We start from the raw sequence: 20868 nt of genomic DNA, 5'->3' as shown, positions 1-20868 counted from the left end.
TTCCACTTTAGAAGAATTAATCTCTTCCCAGTTCCAACATGACCAGGTTTGGTTTCAACAAATATAGCTCTTGTTGCTCAAAAGTTGTTTAACAAGTCAGGGGCAAGAAGTGTGCTCAGACCTCTCCTCATCCAATACCCTGTCTGGCTTCTCAGACATCTCAGGAGAAGCAGGTGCAAGTCTTTCAGAAGTGAGTTAGAGTGCACTGTGCAGATTTAATAACTGCTTCTCCAGCTGGAAAACTAAAGTGCTGTAAAAAAATAAATGAGAAAACTGAAGTTCTCTAGCAATCCCTTGGGCCAATTACACAGATCAGATATGGAATGATTCAATGCATGATGGATCTGTCTTTTCCATTCTTATCTTGATTATTTTAGCATGAAAAGAGTTGGTTCTTGCTAAAGGTAGAATCAGCTCAACTACAACTGACCTAGACAGCTACATAAAATTATATAGTTCTCCAATTTTTTTTCTGATTAAGAAAAGAAACAGATGATGGAACTTGGTGTCTGGTGCAATCTTGCTTATTTACAGAGGTAAATTTCTGCTTTCTTAGCACAACAAATCACAAGCAAGCAAGTGTTCTGTTCCATATTTTCCTTCATCTACCATTCCATTTAAAAGCTTTCACAAAGCAGTGTCTGAATTCACACTTCAAGCAGTCATTTACAGAAGGTCATGAGCATTTGCTTCATTTTCCACTTTTGTGCCATTTTCTTGCTTCTTCTAAGGTTAATTTCAATGAAACCCCTCAGCTCCATGTATTGCTATTTTACTGAGTGACATACCTTTGCTCTGGTGCTTCTTAAATGAAAGACAGTGGCTAATTCCTCTGGCATCCTTGGTTTTCTCCAAGAATTGGCTATCACTGCTAGAGATGGTTAATTTCTAACCTGAGTGATCTGTTAACACTTGGCTGCAGATGGATTTCAGGCACCAATTATATGGATGATAAAACACTGGCTTTTCTCAACAAGGCTCTACAGTTGAGCCCTTTCCACATACAGCTGCTGGCCAACTGTTGGTTATTCACAGCAAAAAGCTCAGCTTTTCCACTGACAGCCAATCTGAGCCTCATCTATAAAGTCAAGCCCAGTAGATCAAAACAGACTGAGTTCTTGAGTTTTCTGTGCCAAAGGAAGAATCAAAGAATACCAAATGAAGGGCAAAGAAGGCTGTACTTAGAAATGCAGTGCAATGTACAATCACTTTCTGGTCTGTGAAAGAGATGAGCAGGAAAATAGATGGCACTGGTCTCTGCAGGCAAAGACAGTTCTCTTTTACACTGGTGTCATATGGAGAAATTGGATTACCACACAATAACAAGTCCAATAAGCACAGATTATGGGTGTAGGATAGAAAGTAATTTACCACTAGATTAATCCCAGGCATTCCTCTTACCTAGACTGCATTAAAACAGGAGCATTTATCTTTCCACTCTATTGTTCAATGTGTTTCATATCCTTTGCTTCCCCCCAGAAAGAACAGTACCTGATTTTTTTTATTATGTTCTATTTACTTTCTAGTATCCTCTCCAAAATAACAGTTTCACATGCAGCAGATGAAATATATTTGGCAAGAAAGTACAACAGTATTTTTAAGTTGTCTGCATTTTCACTGGGAGAAAACATGGACCTATGACTTCAGCACATGAAGTAGCTACTCTCAGACAATCACACAGTGTACCAGGTAGGATCTGAGGTCACATAAATATAAGAAAACTCTGGAATATTAGGCCAATTTAAATCTGAAATATTGATTTATGTGTACAGATATTTCTTAAGAAATATAATGGTCATTCAGTAAAATAAACTGAATGGAGAGAAGAGAGAAGTGTTATATACTTGTTAAATTAATAAGATTTAGAAATTATTAAAATTTAAAAATTATTACTTCAGTTTAACTTTGAAAAGATTGTCTAGCTACCTTGGAGTAGCTAGACAATCCCATTTTACTCAGCCTTCCTAAACTTGTGCTCTTGACATTAAACAGGAAGAAACTAATGTATAAAACTTCAAATAGGGAAAATGTTTTCCTTATTCCTTTAACAATTTGATGGAAATCACTTTTCAGAGCCATTCACATTAAACAGGAATGTATTAAAGCTAAGTAGGTATTTACTCAGAGGCAAAATTCAAATAAGTTAGATATTAAAAGGTCAAGATGAAATTATTTCATACTTGGATACTTATCTAACTACCTGGAAGGTAGAATTTGTGTTCTGAGGAATCCTGAAGCTCAAGCAGTACAATAAATTAGTTCACATAGGAAGTAAAATTCCTCTCATGATTTGTAGAAGGGGAAAGAAGTTTTGCCCTAGATCTTTATTAAAAAAAAAAATCTATTAAATTAGGTGAACCAAACTCCACTACTTATACAAATTTCCTGCTGCCAGCATGGTAAGCTCTGTCCTACAACGCAGCTTCCTGAAACCTGCAATTCTCTTAAAGTTAGTTAAGAGCAGGAAAAGAGTAATTCTACTAAACATAATCAACATTTTCCCAGGTAATAGTATGCTGAAATAGTGTGTGGACAGGTACATTCCCTCCAAAGGTTTCTCACCAACCCTATGCTGATACCTAAAATTACTACATGCCTGACATAAGTACATTTTAAAGTGCTAAGAACAAATTCACCTCAATTACACAATACATTTAAACCACTGGACATGGGGTACATTCTCGCACTGAAAATGTCTCATTCAGTAGCTACAAACCCAAAACTTAATTCTGAATCTTACCCAACGTTTCCTATGTAACAGCTCACAGTATATGCTTGGTTGCTCCATCTGTTTAAGAAAATAAGATTATAACAAGATTGAAAAAGGAAATTTAATCTTACTATCCACAACAAAAAAAATCGGCAAAAGAAAAATTTTAAAGTAATTATTGCTATTAATAGCTATGCAAAAATAACATATTTCAGAGGACCAGGATCAACAGCACATGGCTGAACAGACAGAGAATGTGTCAAAATACTAATGCATATATAATAATCCATATGCAGAGACAACTGATATTTTTGACTCATCATTTTAAAAAATTACTCTGTAATTTTAAAATTCTTCTTTTTCTTAACCTTTTTAGCAAGGAATCATTCATAGGTAAATAGAAAATCATCTCAATGTAAACAATACTTGCAATTTAAGACCTATATAATTATTTCCTTCCATATATATACACACACACATATATATATGATTATTTCCATTTAATAAATGAGAATACCCCAGGATCACAAAAAGTAAAGTAGAAACAATAGAGTAGCCCATATATTTTATTTATAGTATAAAGTATTATGATCAGCTTGTACAGGAATAAACATGTTAAAACATTTATGGTATTATTCCACAATTGGCTGAACAGTTAATTGCCTTAATCAGTATACACGATATTATTAGATTTTTTTTTTTAATGGCAATTTTACACACTGAATATTAGAGTTTTTACAGAAACAAAACAAAATGCTTTAACAGCATTTCCTTCTAGTGCAAGCTAGCACAAATTTAAGTATCTCCCAGCAGGCAACAGAGAGCCCTGTTCGATGCTCGTGTATTTCTATTGGCTTCTGTTTGATTAAAGGAAACTGCTTCCCTATAGAAGCAAAGTAGAACAATTCCTTGGAGTATTACAGCACCACGTTCTGTGCCTGTGACCACACAAGGATTCAAAAGAAGAATGATACAGTGTTCTTTTCAGAGTAGCAGATTATCTAACTTTCAGTAATGACTATTTAGTGAGGATTTATATTATTTCCATTTTCTAAAGCTCTATGCATAATTATCATAACAGTTGTCTTTTCAAGATAAATTTAGTTTTGAAACTGGTTTTCTATCACTGACACTATTTATACTCTTGGGTTAAAGGAGATAAAATTGAAAGTATAAAAAGCCAGCCATTAACCATTTAAATAACCGTCTTAAACTTCCATAATTTTGCAGAGGGGGGATTTAAAAGAGTGAAAACACCACAAGTGTTCAGCTCTCTAACATGCTAAAAAGGCCTAAACTCTCAGGAGTGTTTGCAGTGTACAGGCATGAAACTTACTTTAGCATCCAGAAACTTAGAGCTAAGATAAGAATGCAGCAGAATATGAAAATAATGAGCCTATTGTTTTTCTTCATTCTCCAGTGCACATATCAGATTTTGAATTTAGAAAACCCTAAAAGCACACCAAAGTCTACACATAGTAAGGATGTTTCATTACTCTACTATAGGACAGGAGGGAAAATGCCATAGCCAGGAAATCAGTGATATAAAGGTTGCCAAAATTACTGGAAGACTTCACATTGTATAGTACAGAACAAAATCAAACTAATTGAATGACATTCTGTAAAGTAGATTTAAAAAGCCCAAAACCCCACCATCTAAGTAAACAGAACTATTTATTTACAGAATAAACTAAAGGTAGCATGTGGTGCCAAGGAAACAGAGTCATAATTTGTGAGACTGAAATAGCCTAATGCCTGGGGATTAGGTCTAAGAAATTTCTGACTGTGGCAATCTAGAAAAAGAAACCTGTTACATGTTTATTTTCATATTGCATCTCAAGAATCTAGCATTAGAGAGTGTCAAAACTGACAAATGCAAATTATTTTCCATCTTAAACTTGACAGTATTTACCTTTATAAATGGTGCAATGGAAAACACAGTGTTGTGAGGATTAATGTGAGCCAAGTCTGGAAGACGCTCAAGAATCTGGCTGTCATAAGACACAAACTTCTTTCATCCTAAAAATTACCTACATGCCCTTCATATGTGACAAGGTCACCAAATATTTCATTATAATATCTGTGTAAGGCTTATTTTAAAGACTTAGTGTATGTAGAAATGATAAATAAATAGTAAACTTCCAGTAAAAATGTAATTTTTAAAAATTTTGTGTTACAAACTATTGTTTGCAAGGCTTGACTGCCTTTATTTAATAAGGTCTGCTTACTGTATAAAATGCAGTGAACAGCTTAGCTGAGTAATATGGCATTTTTGTGGCTATGATTTTAACTAGTTAAGCCATGGAAATAGATGACAGCTACTTTATTTTTAATCTTTCTGTTCGAGAAAAGCTGTAAACTTTTTCCTTCCAGAAATAATCCACAAACTGATTGCTGTCAACTGCTTGCTGGAGGGAAAGTCTGTCAACCAAGGAGGGTGGAGACAGGAGAGACAAGCTCCCTTTTTCCATGTGTAAATACCTTTCCACAAAAAATGGAAGCAGAATCTTATAGAACCTTTGTAAATTAAGGATCTATTCTGTATGAACCTTTAAAAATGTTCTTTATAATATCCAACACTTTTTTTTCAGGAAAAACTATGTCTGACTAGACTTTGTTATCAAAGAGACATAGTGTTATTCAAGTGTTCTGAATGAAACCCTGTATCTTTGTTCCTTAAAAATGAAAGCATATCTTGTAAGAGCTGATTTTGGATTCTGAGGGATATAGTCTGCCCTTTATAAACTTCAAACACATTTATACCAAAATTCAAACTCTTCACAGATTTCTAGGTCTAAAATATATTTGTCCTATACCATTAATTTGCAGAACACTTACCTGCCTTCAGAGAGTGTAATGAAGATCATTGGTATCTACAAGGAGTTTTTTAGCTTGCAAACACTATATAAATGCTAAATTATGACAAGGACAGAAGTAGCTCAGTTTGTCTCCATCCAGAAGCTAAAATGTTTTGCTTGTATTTGAATTACCTTATTAATTCATGTCTAAAACCCAGTATCTCTACTAATTGATACTTTGCCATTTATTGAAATAATCTATATACCTTATTTCTCACCTCAATTTTTTTTTCCAGCTATGCACTGTAAGATCCCATCGTAAATAAACACAACATCAGAACATATTTTTCTAGTGCCGATTTCTGGGAAAAAAGTCTACTATTTGCAGTTTACTAAAAGTAGAAATATGTTTTTTACCTCTCTGAATAGTTTTCTTTACTTGCAGAAACATACATGACACAAAATAGTTGGTTAGCAATCTGGAGATTTGCAGTAGGAAAAATATTAAATAATTTTCTCCATTGTTCTGCAAGTAATGCGTAACATTTTACTTAATAACTATATCTACACCTTTTATAACCTCATTTGAAAAGGATTTGCTCTGCCTCTCCAAGTTAAACAGATGTACAGTGTTAACAGGAAATTATAGACAACAACAAAGAGAAAAAAAACCTAAAGCAATTATTTTCCTGAAATTCACATGATAAGCATTTATGCATTTATATTGATTTTGGAAATAAAAGGAAAGGCTAGAGCTGCATTCTTGCACAGGTGCCCATTCACAACTTTTCAATTCCCACCTGTTTACTGCAGCTTAGATGCCAAGAGTCATTTCTCTCCAGATTCTGAAGGCCTTAGCACCACACAGAGAAGCAAAATTCTCCCATTTTTCTGATGGAGTTATTACAGAATGTGAATTCAGAATCAAACTGCAAAGATTAGATTGCTTTTCAAAATCAGTGTCAAGGTACTAAGTTGTAAGTACAATTAGCTCATCACTATCCCTCGAACCCTGTATCCTCATTTCAAGGTGGAGAAAAAAGTGTATCATTATTTTCAGAATTTTAAGTGCCATCCTTGCAGTATTCTGTAAATAGAAAGCTGTTTGCTTAAAAAGTTCCTTTTCATCACTCTTCTATATGCACACACACAAACAAAATACATCTTTTTTAGCTAAAAGCAAAAGTATCAGTCACTTGCTAAAGAAACAGAAAATTCCTTCTCTTCAAGCAATATTGAATAAAATTTCCTGCAGCAAAACAGCTTGATCCAAGATCAAATTCAAATAATTTGACCCTAAACACAGAGCCCTGAGTCTCACCCTAGAAATCTTAAGCATCGCTTGCAATGAGGGTAGTTCAGTGTCTTTTCTCACTGCTGCTGGCAAAGCAGGTGAGCGTGAATAGTAAGAGAAAATATGGAATATCGAAGCAATTTTTCTCGAAACATTTTTTTGCTATTTGAAGAAAACATAAAAAAAGCCGTTGCATTTTTTAACATAAGGTACACAATTTCTTCACCTGAATGAAAGGCCATTTGGCTTCAAAAACATCAGCTATAGAGCAATTAATTCACCTGTATTTTGCAATCAATTTCAAGATTACATATTTCAAATTGCCCATAACTATAACAAGCCCAGAGGTTCATTTGACCTATAAAAAATGAGGTGGGGAAAAAAATCTAATGCAAAAAAAATGCAGTGCCTGTATGACATGTAAAATAGTATCTTCCCTGTGTCAAACATATGGTATGAGTAATTCACAGTCATACACTCAAACACAGACAAACAGGCAACTGTCACTTGGTGCACGTGTGTACACACACGTGCCAGTGCTATTAATCCAGAGCAAGGAAAGATGGTGAAGAGATATTTTTATCTGTTAATTTTCCTGGTCACACAGCAATAGTAAAATTATTACTGATATTACTAACTATTATTACCAACAATTACATTATTATTAATGAAGCATGAAAGTGAGGTGAAATGGAAAGTAGTGGAATTGCTGGGCTCAAAGGATTGTGATCAGTGCCACAAAATTCAGCAGAGAACATTACTAATTGTTGATATTGGGGCCATTTCCCTTGAAGACCAGAATAATGGGACAGAGGGCACCCTCAGCAAGTTGAAGAGTGTGTGAAATAAGGAGCAGCTGTGCTGCTGTTAAGCGGGACCTCCGCAGGCTGGAGAAATGAAGTTCAGCAAAAGGAAATACATGTTCTTCACCCAGAGAGAAATAACTTTGTGGACTGGTAAAAGTCTTAGGACCAGCCATAGGGAAAGAACTGGGCACTAAAGGATGGGGAATGTCCTGGTGGGCAAGTTAAACTTGAGTCAGCAAAGTGCCCAGGTAGCAATGAAAGTCAACACCTTCTGTGATAGGAAAAACAGAGCCATCAGGCTGAGAGAGATGATCCTTCCCCTCCGCACCAGTGAGGTCACATCTGGAATATTGCCTCCTGTTCTGGGCTCCCCAGTACAGAACAGACATGGACATACTGGTGTACATCTAGTATGCACACCAAAGACACAGAGAAGATGTGGGTCTTGGAGCATCTGTCATTTGAAGAAAGGCAGGGAGAGCTGAGTTACTTTATCGTGGAGAAGGCTCAGAAGGGATCTTAATCAGTATTTATAAATGCTTGGTGGGAGGGAGAAGCCAATCCTTTTAAAAGCAAATATTATGAGAAAGTACATTCAAAATACACTCTCTCCAGATTTCATTAAGGAATTTGATTGGTATCACCCAGCAATTAATTACTGAGTTGGAAATACAAGCATAACACAAAAATAAAGTTGATATAAATGGTAACTATTGAATGATAACTAATGATAACTATTGATGACTAATGGTAACATTGAATGGACTTCTTTAAAATCGTTCTTCACATTCATCTTACTATATGTCTGTAAACATGGTGAAAAGCAGAGGTGTTTTGATAAAAACTGGTTACAGGAAGCTACTTGATACAGGGGAGGTTCTTGCTAACTTACAGAAGAAATTGGAGGAAAATTTGCACAGGATTAGAAATGGGAAAACCTTTAGCTACTCTTCAAAGCAACATCATTATGAATAGCAAAATTTCTTTCTGTGATTATTTCTGTGATGGTTTCTTATCATTTGAGAGCAACACAAAGAGATAAATCACACACCCATGTTTCCTCTTAACAAATGAAACCAACCTGGCCTATCTGTAAAACAAACTTGATATTCACCAGTGTCTGACAAAGCATCCTCAAAAGACTGAGTGGAGCATTAGCAGTCCTATTGAAGACTTTGAGCAAACACTTCAGGTACAAGGTTCAGAATTCAGGAGAATAAAGTTACTAGCCTCTGTATTTTCCTATTTATTCTATTTTGCCACACAGACTAAAAGGTGCTTGCTCTGCTTGTTTGATCCTAGCACATAAAAGCTGAGGAAGACACATGATCGATGTTTATAATTTATTGAGGGCTACACACCGAGGAAGGAGATGGTTTAAAATAACAATATAGAGAGATTAAAAATTAGGAATCTAAGAATATATTTAGGTTGAAAGTTCAAATAAAGCTCTAAGCATTAGGAGAGAGGTTTTGAAATATCCAGAAAGAGCAACAGGGCAATATACTTAAAGGTAGACTGTGATGACTTTGTAACTGAAGTTAGATAAGATTGTTATTTAACTCAGAAAGGTCTTTTCTTCAGACTGAATTACTACTGTGATAACTACTCCTGGTTCTGCTCCTGTGCTTCGCAGACTTCTTGCTCACACTATTCCCACTAAAGTTCAACTAGGGCTGTGAGAGGACCTCATGCAATTCTTGTCCTTAAGAGAAAACAATCTTAAGTCTTAAACTCCTACCCCTCTACCTTTAAAATGGTTTTGTGGAATATTGCATCAAAGCAGATGACTAGAAGACCTCCTTGAGATCAGAAGATTTAATCAGAACCTGAACAGACCAGTGCACTGCAAACATACAGAAATTATATTGCCTCTTTGAGTCTTCATTAAATATTTGTCCTCCTGGCCAGTTTAATGGATTCCTGCTTACTATCTAAACAGTCAAAGAGGGAATTTGATTGTACTCCAAGCAAATACACCTCAAATGTTGCCACTATTCAGAATCATGTAACTTAACCTGTCTGTTAAGACATACAATTATCCCATCGTTTATAACATTTTAACATGTTAATCATTGAACAACCCTTTCAGAAGTTTTCCATGGCAGTGCATAAAGCAAAAACAGCTACAGAAAATAGAGAGGGCATATTCACATGTCTACAGCTACTGGCCAGTTGTCACATAATCATTTGTACAGCAGCAAGTGAACATTGAGCAATGTTGCAGATAACCAACTCCTCTCCATTCAGCTCCTTTCAAGGATGTGTCCATCAATAAACAAGCAGCACTGTGCTTTCCTGACCCAAAAAGCATGCTCAACCTGTTGCAAATGTTGAAAATGTAGGCGGCTCTGTCATTCACCAACCCCACAATCCCTTGTACCAAACACAAGTCATTACTGTAAGGCAAATAAAATCTGGTGACTATGAACACACTTCCCCACCTCCCTCTGGCTGACAAATGATAATTTTACATTTTGTTTTAGAAATGAAGCAAATGTTTTTCCAATATAAGTGAATCCAATGCTTGACAGCCAAATAAAATATACACTGGACTGAAATCTACACAGTGACATACATTGTTCAAACCCCAAATCAGAACTCCCATATTTTATTTATGACTAGCAAAGTCCAAGCACTGGCCAGAAGAATGCCAGTTACTCAGAAAAAAAGTATTTCTATTAAATGGTATCTCAGAACAATGAATGTTCACTATTAATAAATTTTGACCACTTTGTGGACTGGTGTCCATGACAGCATTTCCAGTTAGAGACAAGATTTGGAAAACAAATTATTCGCCTATTCAAAGATTAACTCCACTTTTATTGACTGTCATTTGACCTCTACCATCTCTTATTTGGTGACAAACCAAATTCTCAACAACTGAATCTCTTTTAATTGGTTGGTTATAGTCTAGACCAAGGCTTCCACCTTAAATGTCATAAAAATGCTGTGTATGTATGATTTCATTTACCAATGACCTGCAGTCTTGGATCTGACAGAAAGTGTTGATTTCCAAATGTTTTTCCCCACCTGACTAGTCTCCTTTTAGATTTTTGTATTTCTATTTCTGGCTTCTGCTTATTTTTGTCTCCCTTATTTTGTTGCTGTAGAACAGTGATATGAAAACTACTGCATCCAGGCTTGCTTTCAAAGTAAGCATATTGAGTGGTTAGCCTGGCTCATATGTTCTTGCTTACCTCACAGATTTCTGTGTTATTATTAGTTTCTTCTACTAGCATAGCAGTCTTTTGCCACACACATACACACACTTTTACAATAAACTCACAACTTATGAAACTTGCAAATCACACGTTCTGTCAAAGCACACAAATTCCTTAATTTCTTCAGTCTGAAGCAATGTACAGGATCCATCACATAACATCTTTTTAATCAAAAAGCAGTATTTTTACATAAGTGGAACAAAAAATAATTTAGTAATATTTGCCTTTTCAGTTTTGTCAAAAATACATTAGGCTACTAAAGCAATTAACCCCAATCTAAATCAGTTCCATTTGAAATGACAAAACCTCAGTCTAGTTTTGTCAGCAACAAACCTAGAGAAACATATGAAAAGCCACAAAATTAAGTATGAATAATTTCTACAATATGAAACCATTACCACATCAGAATAAAGCTGTCATTTTGTATTTTATGATGAAATACCTGGCGTATGAATAACACAAACATCTTACTGAACACTAGGTCTCCCCAGTTCATCTCACTTAGCAGGCAAGCATCAAAAACAATTACTGTATTGCCTTAGAGGCAGTAAGTGAAATTCTTGGAAGTAGCATATGACATTTTTAAAGTTTTTCAAAAGGTGGAAATAATCAAAGAAGACATCACACAGATTTTAGTTACTGTAGTTGAGAAAGTCAACATTTTCAAAGGAACATGTGCTATCCCTTGTCCAAGTTTTGCCCATCCTATATCTCAGAAAATATGGGTTTGTACACACTAAAAACAAGGTAAACCAGCCTGGTTATTCTCAGTCTTTTCACGTGTGGCAAAAATAAGAGGACATATGTAGTTCTAAAGCACCGTTCTTACACTCCACCACTTCCAAATCTGCAAGAGATTTCAGGCTGTAATGTGTAAATCATTACTACATGCTCTAACAGGACTTCCTATTTAATCAGGAGAGAAGAAAAATCCCCTCTAGAATTACAATAAATAACTACAGTTTTGTTTTAAATGAAACGATGTAGTTTATATCTGACCTGAGTTTCAGTCTTTTCCTAGTGGGAAATATAAATTCAGCATTTGGATACATAATCCTACAGCTCTCAGAAGCAGCCGACTCCACCGCGAACACTTTACATGATTTATAGCTCTCCTCCAGATTCAGATGACAAGTCTCTGCGGAGCAGGTGCAACGGGGTATTTTTTCCTTCCTTCAGACATCATTCCCTCGTATGTAAATTAATTAGCAAGTCTTCCTCACTTTGGCGTCAGCCGAGAAGATGAAGCTAATGGAACAGCAGCGTTTGGTTTCTCACGAGGAGCGGGTGACCCGGCGGAGGGAGGGAAGGAGGGAGGGATGCGGGGAGGGGGCTCGCTGCTGTTACTGCTGGAGCCACAGCGATTTCGACAGCGTCAGCGGCGATAAAGTGAGCCTGGCTCCCGCGCGCTTATGCCAAGAGAGCGATTTTTAAACCGCGGGCAGGATTTGGAGGAACCTCGGGGACGCGAAGCGAACACACCCCGCACACCTCCCGCGGCAACCCCAGCCTTGCTGTCCCCCTGCCGGCAAGTTGGAGCTGCCCTGCCCTCTCCGCCTGCCCTGCCCTTCCCTTCCCTGGCTGCCGGGGGACGGGCAGCGCGTCCCGATGCCGTTACCTCCTCCGGAGCCATGGAGAGCGCCGCGGCCGCGGCTCGCCCTGCGCGGAGCGGAGGGGCCGGCGCTGCCCGCGCTCCTCACCCGCCGCGCCGCCAGCCACTGGCACGGCCCGCTCCACATAAATGCATTAACAGCCGCCACATCATGATTAATTCATCAGTGCCGGTGACCAGGGGAGGAGGCAGGCGCGGGGGCTGGCGAGAGGCAGGGCACACGGGACGGTCCCTTCTCGGGAGTTCGCCCCCGGCTCAGGGCTCCGCCGGCGCGGAGGGAGGGATGGGCGCCGCGCCCGGCTTTCCGCGGGTGCCCGTGCCCTGAGGAAGGGCGGGGACCCCCGGACAGGTCACCGGGGGGCAGCCCCGCTCCCGGCCGGGCGGGCATGAGCGAGATAACCCTGGGAAGTTGGGAAGGCTCCGCGCCACGGAGCGCGCTGCAGTCGCCGCTCAGCTGGACGAGGGAGCATCTGGACGAGGGAGCATCCTCAGCTCCACGGGAGCTCAGCCCCTCCTTGTCTCCTGGCTGCCAGCCGCCCGCCGGGTGCCTTGGCGGGGGTGCAGCGCCCCGGAGCCCCGAGCTGCCGGCGCGGAGGGGCCAGCCGGGCAGTACGAGCACCCCGGGCATCCCGATCACGGTAGCAGGACTCAGCTCATTTGCACAAATGTGTCCAAAAACCCCTCCTCAGCCTCGGTGAAAACAACTGCTCGGCCACGCGCCAGTTGCTGGAGCCAGGTTTTTCCGTGCAACACATCACTGGCGTCCATGTGAGATTGCCTTGGTCTGCTGAGGCAGCGAGCCCGGCTCCTTCCTCGGTCCTCCGGCACAGAGCTTCGCTGCCCTGTCTTCTGAGGGCAGCGTCGATTCCTTCAAACACTGTTTGGTAAACTAGCGGTGCGCTGGACTTGGAGTTTCTTCACAGAAGGAGCACAAGACCACTGTGATTTTAAGTGTTTCATGACAGCTGTTAAATGCAGGGAACCCTTTGCATTTCTCTGCCTTCATTTTCCACTCCAAACACAGGTAGAAGTCATCTAGGTCCACTGGCCCCCTCCAACATTTAATACAAGATGTACTTTACAACACCAAGCAAGATGTCACCTTACCTTCTCAGTCAGGTAGATCCCTAGTCAGGTGATGAAATTTGCATAGAACAGATGATTTATCACTTACTTATCACTGCCTCACTTCATCTATAAAACCAGGTTTGCCTACCTATTGTCATACTCCAAGGGAATGTATTTGAATAGGATATTATCATGGTTTAACAATTCCTTATCGATCATGTGCCAGGAGCAAAAATCGCCTCTGGTGGATTTTAGATTAGCAAAGGATCTTCAAGCTGATACAGTTATATATAGAGATTTCCAAGTACCAGACAGAGTTCATAAGCTTTACATAGAGAGATCCCCAAATTGTCACAAGCCCTGAAACAGGTAATCATAGGCAAAGAGGTTTAAAGCTGTCTAAGGAGGAAGAAGAAAATAAATGAAAAAGTAGAGCAGTTTTGGGGGAAAAATTCAATTACATGACACGTTAATTTTCCTTTTGTGTTATGCTGTAGATTTCTGTTGCTCATACACAAAAGAGTAATTAATTCCACAGTTAAGGCTGTGTTGTGGTTTGCACTTATAGCAGGAGTAAAAATCTCTAGGTTCAATACTTGAGTGGCGCATTTAGACTACACAGCACAATAACACATAAGAATTGCAGTTGAATTGTCTTCTAAAAATAATACTTGCCTTCTACAGAGAAAAATCTTAATTGTCCTCTTTCTCCAGATTTTCCTATTTTCATCTGTGAATTCTGAAGATTCCTGTATATATTGGAAGCCATCCATCCTGTGGGAAAAGAATATAAATAAAGCTGATTTTGAACTTTTAAAAATAAGAAGAAATAGGGCAACACAGACTATATCCACCATATTATTTCATTGCACTTGGTACTGGTATTCCAAGATAAGTACAGAATAGCAGATTGAATTTTCTACCTACTTTATTTTTTTTTTTAAAGGATTTTATCGGAATCAAATGTTTCCTGCAAAAACTGATGTACTCATCTGAAAACATTAAATATGGAACTTGATCAAAACTTCTGAATCACCAATCTAAAACTGCTTTTTAGCAGACATTACCTAACATCTTCTGTAATCCAGTGTTTCATCTTAAAATCAGTTCATTTCACTATTCCTAGTGAAGGCAGTGCCTGAACAGGCACTGGCTCCCCTGATTAGAAATTGTCCCATTTGTTTCTCTCCCCAGAACATTCTAAGTATTATTCTTTCCCGTTCACCTATTGCTATATTTATATACTACACTCACGTTGTTCTTCAGTTGAAACAGATTCTCTTTCAATCTCTTTCCATAAATCAGGTTTTGGATTTCCCTGATGATGTCTATGACCTATTACAATTTGAATTAGTAATTTTTAAACTCTGACAGATGGAGAGATCTTTATACATGACTTTCCAGTAAACTCTTATTGGCAATGCCCACAAGGATCTCTTCACCCCCATTTAAGCCCTGATAAAGGTGGGCTTTGCCTCACTTTCTTTCTTGACCTTCTTATGTAGATAGCTTTTGGTTTTTCCTGTGCTCAACACCAACAAGTCTTTCTCATGCTGTACAACTTTTGACTCTCAAATTACCAGATTATACCAAAAGTTTTTATCTGGCTCTGGTGCATAATTTTGTATAATACAGTGCTATTTCTTGGCTCCAGTATTTTATATGTGCTATTGACAAGCTACAAGTCAACAGCAAATTATAAATTTTCTTATTTTCTAAGATTATTAATTACTTTATTAAGGAATACAGAGATAATAAGAACTGAGTCTTAACAAATCTTGCAAATTCCATTTATGCCTTGATCAGTTTTCAGCATAAACTCTCTTCCTTTGCAGGTCCTTACCCACTTCACAATTTTTATACAGGTTTTCTTGTCTTCCATTTCAATAGCAGCCCACACACAGGTGACTGCTTCCAGGTTAAACTCTGGAGAAAGCAAGGGTGTTAAATGAGATGGTGTATGAAGTGTCACCTGTTATAGTTTGGGATAAAGATGTAGTATAATTAAAAACAAAGGAGAAAACCACTCATGAGTAGCCTGTTAAAAGTGATCTCTCTGCTGAGCTACGTTTCCCACTTAAAAATGGCCTGGTACTACAATTCAAAGAAAAATCACCATGGCTGGAGAGGGGGGAGGGTGGACCTATTCTCTATGCTTTTCACTAGTTTCTTCTATTTTTGGAAATTCTCCAGGTTCTTTATTACAGAATTCACTTGCCTGGGCAATTTTATTCACGTGTCATCTCAGTGAGAGGGGTAGAATTATGTACCTATCAAAGTATGCAAAACTTCAAAGCCTGCATTTATTTTATTATTGTTATTTACTGAAGTGCAAATTTATGTTTCTTAATTTATGAAATTATTAATATCCTTGCTAATACCTTATTGTTATGAAAAGATGGATGTATAGTTTCACTACCACAACATCTGAAGTTATATGGACACAGATTCATTAAAAATATTTCAAGTAATATTTATTTTTATATTGTGGATCAAGTTTCAGTGCTGCCACATCTAGACATTTGGTCTTGGTCTATCTCTGCCTAAAACTTAGGATGAAATCTCAATCACACAAAAATCACAGAAATTCTTCTAGTTAATTCATCAGAGCTAGGATTGCATTCACTGAATTTTCTCCAAGGGTTCACTACATTTGACATGAAATCCCTAATTACAGCAGCTTATATTAAATAGGTTTATTAAATAAGTCTAGGTTTATTTCTAGAAAATAAATTATATTGAAGGAAGAATATTGCATGATAGAATCAATCCTGATATAGTAAAACTAAAAGCAAATTATAATAGTACATCTATATGAAATATCCCTGGCCTGAAGGCCATATGACATTTTCTTGATTCAAGGCTTAATATTCAAAGCTTAGTCACAGTTATTCATCTGTTAAGGTTCATGAAGTTGGTCTGATTTATTACTAATTCTGGCTACTACATGGAAACTGTGGTTTCAGATGAATTATGATTATTTTTTTTCAGTCTGAGGCACAGACTAAAACTCAAGGCATAAAGAGTGTCTTTTGCCTTGATTTTAAACTAATTTTCAGTGAATTAAATATCTGACAAATAAGGGGGCAGGTCTACCTTTTGGAATTCAAAGCATTAGTGTTAATTAGGAGTGAGTTTGACTTGACTTTCCTCATTCTCCAAAGAACTTCTCAGCTTTATAAAAGTCAGATTATGTAGCCAAATGTGGATTTCAATCTTTATAAAACTTATAGGAACTATATAATATAAAAACTCAAGGCTTGACATAGGCAACCTCTGTTATTCAATAAAGTAAAAACTCTGAAATATTCCAGAGAAGTGTACCTTCTCTGATGTTTATCTGGTCACTGAGGATTGTAATTTCTGACATCTTAATTTTCATGCAATTACTTTTTCTTACTGAACTCAGAAAAACTGTTAGAAATCCTTATTAGCACTAAAGCAATAGACACAAAAAAGGACACCATTACTGTTAAAGATGACAGACTTATTTTCTGAAAGAGGGGCAATTCTGTCATTCCTGAAGGGTTACTGAGGCATTCCAAACAAGTGTAGATAATTTTTGAAACTGAAACACTTCACTATATACATTATTTCTGATTTTTAAAATTGCCCTCAGTTTTAAATACCCTCACTCATATGTCAATTGTGTTACCTTAAATTGTGTCACCAGAGGCAGTGAACTGAAGAAAGAGAGAAAATGGGAAGGGTGACTGAAAAATCACAGCAAGAAATAAGATGATCCAAAAAACCACATTACTCCAAATTGCTTGTCCAGCTGAGCTGTATCTTTTGCAGACTCAGAGCAGACTGTAACTAAGGTGCAATTTCTATTGTAGTTCTCTCACCCTGAAAACAGCCCAAAACGATCTACACAAAGCTAGGGCAAGTTGCAGACAAGGCTGGTGTCTACAGTATACAACCTCTGAGCATCCTCCTGAAGCTGTGCCATTTGCTAAAGAGTAAAGCATGTTGCAGGCTTGCCCTTCAGAACCTCAATGCATTTCCTGCTGCTGAAGGAACAGACATGAAATCAGTGGAAGGAAAACTCACTACACCACAATACTGAACCAATACTATTATTGTTTTGCTAGCCCTGATGTTTCAGCTGAAATGTGGTTTATAATGCTGTAAAATTATGGGTCAGGTAAACCTCATTGCAGCTCTTGGGTATAGCTGTCCCTCTTCATTTAAGATAGATGTAAGAACTCATTATGCTCCTCTGCTGAAACAGGTAACTGAAATGACTTGAGTCTCTAAGCCCCAAACACAATTACACATCTCTGTACAAAACAAAAGCTTGGAAAAGCCAAGTCAGAATGAGAATTAGGTAAGTGGAGTGGTATTTCTGTTTTTTAAGAAGGATACAAATGAAAGTGACACAATGTATGTAGGCTATGCATGTAGGACATGTATAGATATGGAGGAAGAGGAAATATGTAGAAGCTCCTGTCAAATTAATGCCAAAGAACAGGTACTGAGGAGTAAACCTAGACAGATTTTGGGCTGCTGGCACAAATTGCCATGGGTTGAATCTCTGAAAAATAAAAAGCTTTTTCAATATGTACAATTTCTGCTGTTCTCAAAGAAAGATTTTTTTAGGTTGCTTCTTAGAAATAGAACTGCACTGATAAAAGACCAATCTCTATTAACAGCTGTCCTATCTAATGGAAATAATCAACAAATCTCCAAATTTTGACCAGCTGTTGGGCATGATAACAAAGCTGTGTGACAGAGTGATAGATCTCAGATGTAAATATACATGCTGTTATTAAAGATATAGATCTCAGCTAGAAATATACATATCATGATTAATTGATTTACAGAATTCCCACCCCGTATTTTCAGAGGTGTGCCTTCCCTTAAGTTCCCTAAGTATCATTTATGTTTTGGGAGCTGTGACTGCTATATCTGGCTTTCAAATACCCCAAGGACCTGCTAAATCAAAAAGACATTCCTATACAGGAGAAAAATATTTTAATTCTCAACTTCTATATGAAGAATTGGTGTCTGTAACCTCCCCAACACACCTACATCTCTTCTCCCACATGTCCAGGAGAAAATTTAAGAGAATGTAGGCAGGTATCTTTTGACTTTGCCCCCAGGTACCTTGAAAGAAGCTTAGAAAAGGAGAGTCTTTTGGGGTAGTGGGCTGAGAGTGGCTTGGAGCAAGAAGTGAAGAAATACTCCAGTGCCTTGTTCAAGTAAATAGGATTTTGTATTTTTTTTTGTAAACAAACAGAAGCATCTCAAAGAAACAGCCATACAAGAGGACCTAGCTTTACAAAAGCCATCAAGTTTTGACCCACTGTTAAACTCATCAAAGTACAAGTACATTCCTGATTTATACAGTCCAGGAAACAGTTATCTCAAATTATCTTTCCCAAAGGAAACTCTGACAGCAATCCACATAGTGCAAGTGATTAATTTTTTCAGTGCACATGTCACTTCTGACTTCATTATTAATCAGTGGCGTTTTTCTATACCTGTAAATCAATGAAAAAAACTTGAAGATAAAACACACTTATGAATGAAGCAAAAATATTTAAAATGTCCATCTCTGAGTTTTCTAAATCTCACAGTATCAGTCAAGACTCACAAAATCCTTAAGGTTAACACCCAAGAATGGAATGCAATTTTTTTTCACTTTGCTAAATAAATGCACAGCACAGTGTAAAACGGTCACATAAGGACAGTTTAAAATAAACACACATATGTATCATATGTAACAGCAAAAAGAGACATCTTGCAGAAGACAACAGTGATTGCTCAAGTGCTCAGTACACAAAAATTGAATACTTCACATGCTGGAACTGATCAAAGGTCCAGTACTCTGTCTCTGGTGTGCAGTTCATCTACATTCCTATCCTTGGCCAGATGGTTAAAGGCTGTAAGTGAGTGTGTGTACAAAGTGGTCCTTTCAGAATATCCTCCTACCTTCTGGCAGCATTAAAGTATTAAAAGTATTATTTTCTGAAACAGATTTTCTGCACAGACCTGTCATGTTTCATAGCCATGCATGGATTCAATGAAGGAAGAACAACACAAGAAATTATTTACCCTTTCTGAAGTGGAACTGTCACAGCTCCTGAATCTTCTGTGCACCACATACAGCACCCTGGGCTTTCCTGAGAGGTCTCCTATCTAATTACTCACCAAGTTCAACCTGCTTAGCTCATGAGACCTGACAAAATCACAGCCTGATGTGGAGCAGCTGGGATTTAACTCTCATTTATAAAACTTAATTGGGAGATCTTTTTCTTTCTTTCAATTTTTTCCACTTCTTCACTCTTAAAATCACATAACATCCACATATGCACGTACAAACACACAAAACAAAGAGTAGAAGCAAACCACAACAGCCAGTGAAGTTACTTGCTATAGAAATAGCAGTGCTGGTATTAGCACTTCAAAGGGAAAAGCTATTTTAAAATTTAACTGCCTGGCAGATGCAGCAGATATAGGACAGGGACCAAAGAGAGGTAAGGAGAGAGGGAGAGTAGGAAGAGGAGAAAATAAGTGAGGAAGGGTAGGAAAACAGATGAATGGTGCATTAATTAAAGGTAAAAATAGCCAAACTCTATACTGGCAGTAACATTTTGACAATGTAGAATCCAATAGCAAAATTCCAATTGACTTCAGGGAAATCTGTTTTTCGCTCTGTATCAATAGTTTTACTCTCATGTACTGCAATGTGTCAACACAGTTCCTCAATGTATTTAGCTCCTTTTAGTTCATTCTTGCCAATAATTTATTCTACAGTATTCTACAAATGTTGTAAAGGCAAGAAGGAAACTAACCTTGAGTACTGAGTTTTCAGTATTACATTGGAAAATGAGGATAGTTAGAATCCTGTTAGTTTTTACAGCACAAATTGCTATTCACACAGATTATATTATACAAACCATAAATAGTCATTCATCATATATTAAACTCCTGTATTTTGAAGCAACAGCTACAAAGTTTCATCCCCCTCATTCCTGGGATTTGTTATCATCTTCTACACTGCTGAACTCCAGAGGCCATAATGATTTCAAAGGGAGGGATTTAAAACCATCTGTTTAGTCTGTAATGCAAGATATATGGGATGGTTAGTCAGTCTACACTGATGCATAACTGATTATTACTGAGGCTCAAAAAATATTCATGGAAAAGTGTTTTACATACAGTCAGTCTGATTGCTGTGGTAACACTGAATAACCTGAGCTGGCTCATTAAATCCATCCATGATAGAACTTTTTCTGTTTCAGTTCTTTGACAATAGTGGTAATAATCACATGGATAAATCATTAGTCTATTACAACTCTTTAATTTGCTCTTGGATCCATTCTGAGCAGTTTAGGCAGCATGGTTTAA

At 37.6% G+C, this 20868-nt stretch overlaps 1 protein-coding gene across 4 annotated transcripts in view; it reads right to left on the bottom strand.

Moving 5' to 3' along the window:
* LOC120502224 (heparan sulfate glucosamine 3-O-sulfotransferase 1-like) overlaps window positions 1–19620 on the bottom strand; it is a 54691-nt gene extending 35071 nt beyond the window's left edge. For 2 of the 4 annotated variants that reach the window (XR_005627482.1, XM_039709443.1), the window contains exon 1: window positions 11832–11962. The gene's annotated coding sequence lies outside the window, so the exon portion shown is untranslated. Of the gene's footprint in view, window positions 1–11831; window positions 11963–12450; window positions 12564–14183; window positions 14287–19572 lie in introns of those variants that run through there. The other 2 variants (XR_005627484.1, XR_005627483.1) reach the window with 2 other exon arrangements.
* Window positions 19621–20868: the final 1248 nt, after the last annotated feature.

This window comes from Passer montanus, unplaced genomic scaffold (genome assembly GCF_014805655.1).
Source record: "Passer montanus isolate IOZ18808 unplaced genomic scaffold, ASM1480565v1 scaffold21, whole genome shotgun sequence".
Classification (NCBI taxonomy): domain Eukaryota; kingdom Metazoa; phylum Chordata; class Aves; order Passeriformes; family Passeridae; genus Passer; species Passer montanus.
The sequence above is the reverse complement of the archived record's forward strand: the minus strand, read 5'-3'. Positions and strand labels throughout refer to the sequence as shown.